The sequence below is a fragment of the Tenrec ecaudatus genome, chromosome 10 (genome assembly GCF_050624435.1).
Source record: "Tenrec ecaudatus isolate mTenEca1 chromosome 10, mTenEca1.hap1, whole genome shotgun sequence".
Taxonomy (NCBI): Eukaryota; Metazoa; Chordata; class Mammalia; order Afrosoricida; family Tenrecidae; genus Tenrec; species Tenrec ecaudatus.
Window position 1 is genome coordinate 149,568,596 of NC_134539.1, and position 6,506 is coordinate 149,575,101.

Sequence of the window (6,506 nt, forward strand, 5' to 3'; positions counted from 1 at the left end):
TGGTTTTGCTGTCCGACTGTTGAGGAACTTGATGAATTTCTGTAAGTTATTCCACTTTACTGAGACACTTTTTTTTTTAATCTGTAAAAATGAAGTGATTGGAAGAATGTTTTTCTAAGACCCTTTCCAACTTGAATTTTCAGCCCATTTGGATTAGCCTTGATTCTAGTCTCTCGACCCAGTATGCACACTGGGCTAATGGACGCTGTCATTGGCAAAGAACATCGTTGCTTCAAATCTGAGACGCTGCTGAGAATGCTGTACTCTGATCTTGGCATGGTCTCTTTATAAGAAAAAGCACCCATGGGTTGAATTACAGGAGAATCCAGAACGAGGTTAATCCCAGCCTTGTCCACTGATATGGCCTTCGCATGTGAGAGTCACACACAGTATGTGCTTCAAGGAACCTCCCTTCTACATTGTCTGGCAAGAAAGGAATCCACTAGGTACACACACACACACACACACACGCTGGGGGTGGGGGGCATGACAGAGAGGGATCAACCACAGCTACGCGTATGGTGCCCATGAGGAGGCCTGAGATACCTAGACAGATCCACCGCTCTCCAGGGGTTAGACCAAAGCCTGAGAAATGAGAGGCTGAGCTCATGAGGAGCCCCTTTAAGCAGCCTGAAGAACATCCATGTCTCTTCTCTGGGTTCCCATACGGCTAGGTGAGGAGCAATCCGCCCCCGCCGACTTTTTAGAGCCTGGTTTTGTGGTCTCGTTGGACAGACAACGTGATGACAGACAATAGTGGTGCTGGGTCTCCCATTTTGCAAGTGCTTTGAGTTGGCCTTAATCCTACTAGGTGCATTATGGCTTGGGTGCGAAGGATCCCTGGTGGCAGTAGCACATTACACACTGGGCTACTAACCACAAGGTCAGTAGTTCCAACCCACTAGCCCCTCTGAAGGGAAAAAACGGAGGCACTTATTTTTTTAATACTTGACTCCAGTTTTAATCCATTGCTTACTATACAATATTTCACTGGATGAAGAAAAGGAGGCTTTGTATGGCTGAGGTACTGTCTCTGAAACCCGCAGGGGCAGTTTGACCCGGTTTTGTAGGGCCACTGGGAATCCAATCAGACTCCCTGGTAGTGGGCATGGTGCTGCAGACAAGGGACCACATGGGGACATTGAATCACACTTCTCTGAGCCTTTGCAGTTCGTGGCAAACCCTACCCAGGAAAGACTGTCAAAAAAAAAAAAAGAAGAAGAAGCACATTTTCTTCTTCATGCCATTTTTATTTTTGAAAGCAGAGAGATGAATAGGGCAGGTAGCCGGGCTTGAGTAGCCAGGCTGTATTTGAAGATCATGAGTTCAAAACACATATCGACCAAAGTGGAGTGATCCCACCACCACAGGGCTGTCTATTGGCGGAGGGGTTGATGTCTTCTGGTCAGAGGGCAAAGGGCATCAAAGGATGGAATGTGCAGAATCTTCCGAGAGGGGAGGGTCAGTGACCATTGTTAACAGTTTCTGTTAGCAGAGCTGCCTGCATGTTGCTGACAGGTGGTGCCTGGACTGAGGATCTTGAGCCGAGTGATGAGAGCGATCTGACCGCAGTGGCTGCCGTGGTGGGTGCGGGACTTCTGAGCACATGGGGTGGGGGGTGAGGCGGGGAGCATAGATGTTGAGCTGCAGCTCCTATTTGGTGAGCCTGTGTCTCCATCTGTCCTTCAAAGCTTGATTGTGTGTGGGTGCATGCAGCATGAATAACTCACATTTATTTATTATTATTGTTCATGGATAGTTTACTTAATTTTGGGGGGGGGGCAGCCAAATGGACTCCTGCTCAATCGTTTCCCTACAGACGGAACAAAGACATTGACTACACCCTTCAGATTGTACCACCCGATTTAGTGGATTCTGTTTTATAAGGGGTCGTTCAAAAGAGCTGGTGCGGGAAATTCCATTCTCTTTTATTTCCACGTATCCGGGAACTTTTCAAAGCCCATCTCCCTCGTGTATAACTGTGCAGAGATCAGAAAACTCCCCAGCGGTTGGCAGGTGAGGGAAGTCGGGGAGGAAGGTCAAGGGCTCTGGAAAATTAGGACCATGTAGAGAAGAGAAGACTTGGAATGGAGGGTCATGATCTGCAGAAACCAGAATGAAACAGTGATCAGAAATGACAGCGTGACGGGCAGGATGAGCTGAAGACTGGACGGAGCAGGCAATCAAAGCAGAATAAGCGATCTAGTTGCCCCATGTCAACAAAAAGCCACGGATTAGGAAGAGGCACAGCGAGACCCAGGCTGCCCAATGAAGCAGCAAATCAGGTTCAGAAGAAATAGAGCCTGAATACGCCTTACAAGTGAGGAAGGCCAGACTGGCAGTTGGCTTACTCTGGTCATCTCCTCAGGAAAGGCCTAGCATGAGAAACTGAGGACACGGTATTTGGTCAAGGAGAGGATCAGTGAAAATCAGGGAAATCCTCAGGGAAGAGAGTGATGGAGTAACCGCCAAAACGGACTCCAACAGAAGAGCTCATGAAGATGAGCCAGGACCGGGAAAGGACGAGGTCTGTGTATATATGATTACCCTGAGTCAGAGCCAACTCAATGGCCAATAACACCGACAAAAACAGAAGAATCAACCTGTGGTAGTTTTAAGACATCCTGGAGGATGCGCACCGGCAAATCCAAGTGGAACCTTCAGGTGACAGAAGGAAAATTTTGTGGTGACTTGGAGGGACCGTATGAGAAGCAAAGGCGCTAAATTCTTTGTTGTTCTTTGCCTCTGTTATCATAGTCTGTGAGCTAATGTCGCTGCTGTCAGGTGCCATCAACTCGGTTCCAACCCACAGTGGCTCGATGCATAATGGAACAAAGCCGGACCACCTTCTCAAGTGTTGGCACGTGTGTGTGAGCCCCTGGTTGGAGCCACTGTGTCAATCCATCTCCTCAAAAGGCGTCCTCTTTTTCACTCCCTCCTCCTGTGTGGAGCATGTGAGTGAACGGAGCAAGGGACGTCTCTTTCAATACGTTCTACTTTTTGAAAACTCCAGTTCAATTACAGTTCTTGGCCATCTCCTATAATCCCAAAGTTCACTCCTCGCTTGTTGATTCCCCCTCAGCGACCCTGTGGGACAGAGTCAAAACAGGGCCCTGTGTAGGTTTTCTGACACCACGTTCTCCTGTGGAGCAGCTGCTGGTTCACCCTGCCATGAAGTCTCCCCACTTCCTCTGCGGCAGCATGAGGTTTGGAGGGTACTGAGATTCAAAGGTGAAGGAGATTTGTCTTCTCCGTGCGCAGCAAAGGGCTCTCTCTGGTTATGGAATGTTGGTTGTGCCGGTCAGTTCTCACACCATCCTTCTGCCTCTGCAGACACTGTGGGCATTGACTAGGAAAGCCGACCTTTGACCCAGGGGCCAAACCTCTTTCTCTCTGGAAACCCAAGCCTCGGGGCTGGCGAGGGAAATCATGAAACCATATTTTCATCGGTTTTATTGCCATTAAAAATGTTTTTGCATCTTTGCTGAAAAAAAAGGCTTAAGCCCAGCATACAGGAGACCTGGAGGAACCATATGGGCCCTGGCAGCTGCTGAGTATGTGTGGCGAGAAACAGGGGTTTTACAGGCAGACAAATATATTGTTTGACCATACGTGGCAGGGAGAAAGGGTGGAAACCCCCCACTCTAAGCTACTGTCGATATGATTTCCAAGTTCATCTGGTGACTGCTTAGCGAAACCCAACCTCTGCCCAGTTGAGACATAATTATGAGGAAGTAGGAAGAATGTGTGTAATTTATACGGGTGCCTACCCTGGGTTAGCTTCCAAGAGACCTGACCCTTTGCCCAGCCTCTCTTTGACCAAGCCAACTCCACTCGCTCTCCACTCAACCTGGGAGCTCCGAGCTCCGCTGGAGACATGGTTTATGGATAATGTATCTATAATGGACTCTCCACTCAAAACCAATAGAGCGGTAGCCTAGCCATCAGCAATCAGTCCATAAAATCTGCAGTTACCTTCTTTTTTCTTTCTTTCTTCCCCCCGCCCCCCAAGAAAGGGGCAGGAAGCTAATGGATTTGAAATTGCAGAAGGGGACCACAGACCTTTTTAATAAATGAAAATAAAATTGAGTCTCCAGTTTATGTTGATCTATAGAACTGCGAGTCCTAGGTCCTCCCTCTGTTGCCCTCAGGGTGGATTCCTAGCCTAAACCACCCAACATTTATAGCTGATAAGTGTCTAGAAGGGTAATAAAATACAGTGCGAGTCCTTGTAGAGAATGTAACTTATCACTTTCATCAAAAGCTCCCTGAAAATGTGTTTATCTAAAAGGCTTGTATGTTTGTGTATATTTCAAATATCTCTGCCGTTAGATTGAGCTCCTGGAGCATTTAAAAGCTATTGCTTGAAAAAAGAAAAGAAAAGGGGGCGAGGCAGCAGGGGAGAGGGGGAACTTCTTGGGAAGCTGTTTCGTTATGGGTTAATGGCTACATTTCCTTGGATTGGAGGTAGCCTCCAGGTTCTAGAATTCATACAAATATGTACAAACGGGACATTGACTATTGCCCAATTTTATTTTCACACTAAACCCGGGCTAAGATTTAAAGCTCAATTCATAAAAGAGAGGGGGTTGGGGAGTCTTTCTGTGGGTGTTAGGTGATTTTTAACTCCTGCACAACTAGAGCTGGGAGTTTTCCAACCAAGCAGCTGCTTCATGAAAAGAAAATTTTAAAAAGCCCCGGGGCAGGGGAGGGGGCAGGGAGAATAAACTAAATAATGGGAGATGTTGAGAAAAAAACAACAACATAGGGACACGCTGGAAGTGGCGTGTGGAACACTTCTGGCCAATCACATGTCAAAGATGACTGTGCAGCGGATGGTTTAGACCTGTGTTATGGATCATCTTATCTGAAAAGGATTCTGGGTCCCTGGCAAAACAGAACAAGCACAGGTTTTTCCAATCAGAGCCTTTCCCAGTTACAAATATCCCCCTGGCACAGGAGGTTTGCCTGAAGGAGGGGATCACTTAGCCTCGGTGATGGAATGGTTGCTAAGAGAATGGTAAAGCCATGTATTTTCCGTTCACGTGTTGCCTGCCCGGCGGGGTGGATGAGCCTCTTTTCACCTAAAATGCTGACAGAATAATGCAAGCAAAACGTGGCAGTGTGTGAGGCTCTTCGTGGTCAGACACCAGTGGTCTAATTTGTCTCCAGATGCCAGGGATCCGGATCATCACACCATTCACGACTTCTGGCTATTCCGCAGAGACAGTTTTATGAATGGGCTTGGTGCAAGCCCTGGACGCGGGCTGTCTCTCCACCAAACACACACGGCATGGGAACCGCAGAAGCAGCTGGGCTTGTGGCCCTAGTTCATTCTGCTTGGTTCTCTTGCCGATGAGAGCTGGGGAACCTATGGGGAATATGGTGACTTCTACTTCTGGGCTGAACCAGCCTTGTCACTCATGGGTGCTTGGTGGTGGGTGGCTCAGCAGACTTGGGCTCACCAGGCTTTTCTTTGTCACCTCGTTGGATTAGAGGTCATGACAAAGAAGCAGGGCCCACTCTGGAGTGGTTTCCTTGGACTTCTCAACAGGGCTCCCTAGATGCAGGAGAGAGATGACTCTGTTTAGAACTGCCTCTTGCTCCCCCATCGTGCGCCACAGAGTGTGGGAATTCAGGGTGAGGGTCCCTTTCATGTGGCCCTTCTAGCCATGGTCTTATAACTCCTAGAACATGATTTAGAAGGAAAAAATGAGGAAACCAAACCCACTGCCATTGAGCCTCTTGGAAATTCATATAGAATTTTCAAGATTGCACATCTCGATGGGAGCAGATAACCTAAACTTTCTCCCACAGTGTGGTTGGTGGATTTGAACTGATGAGCTTAGAGCTGGCTGCACCAACTTACTCAACAGCTCCATGGTGTTCGGGTGGATAAATAAGGTGTCCGTGGTTCTCTAAGGGGACTGGACAGCTTGCTATTAGTGCGAGTGTGGTCCATCGTATACTTGGAAGGGTGGCGCCATGCAAAGCAGGTGTATGAAACCCTAATGAGGGAATTGTTCAGTTGTGTCATTGCACCATCCTTAAAATGAATCATCCTCAAACTAAAGAAGAGATGGGAACAGAGTGTCCCTTTTGAACTCAAGGCCACTGAGCTGGGAATCTCTTAGACCCAAAAAAGCAGAAAACAAAAATATTGGTGATAATGAGAAACTCAGAAATGGCAGTAATAGAGAGCTCTTATCTGTACTGATGTGTGATCTCCAGTCTAGCCAGGTTTGTAAGATAGAACTGGGTCATGGTAGTTGGGGGTGGGGGGAGGAAGTATTCAGGAACTAGAGGCATGATGTGTGACTCATTGGTGCTATACTGCACCTTGGTGAAATCATCCCTTCCTTATAGCCCTGCTGTGGGGGGATATCCAATTGTCTACAGATGGACTTTGGGTCTCCACTCCATCCCCCTATGTTCACATGGATATAGTTGTTTGTTTTGAATCTTTTGATACCTGATACTGGATCCCCTTGACACACAGGCTGGTG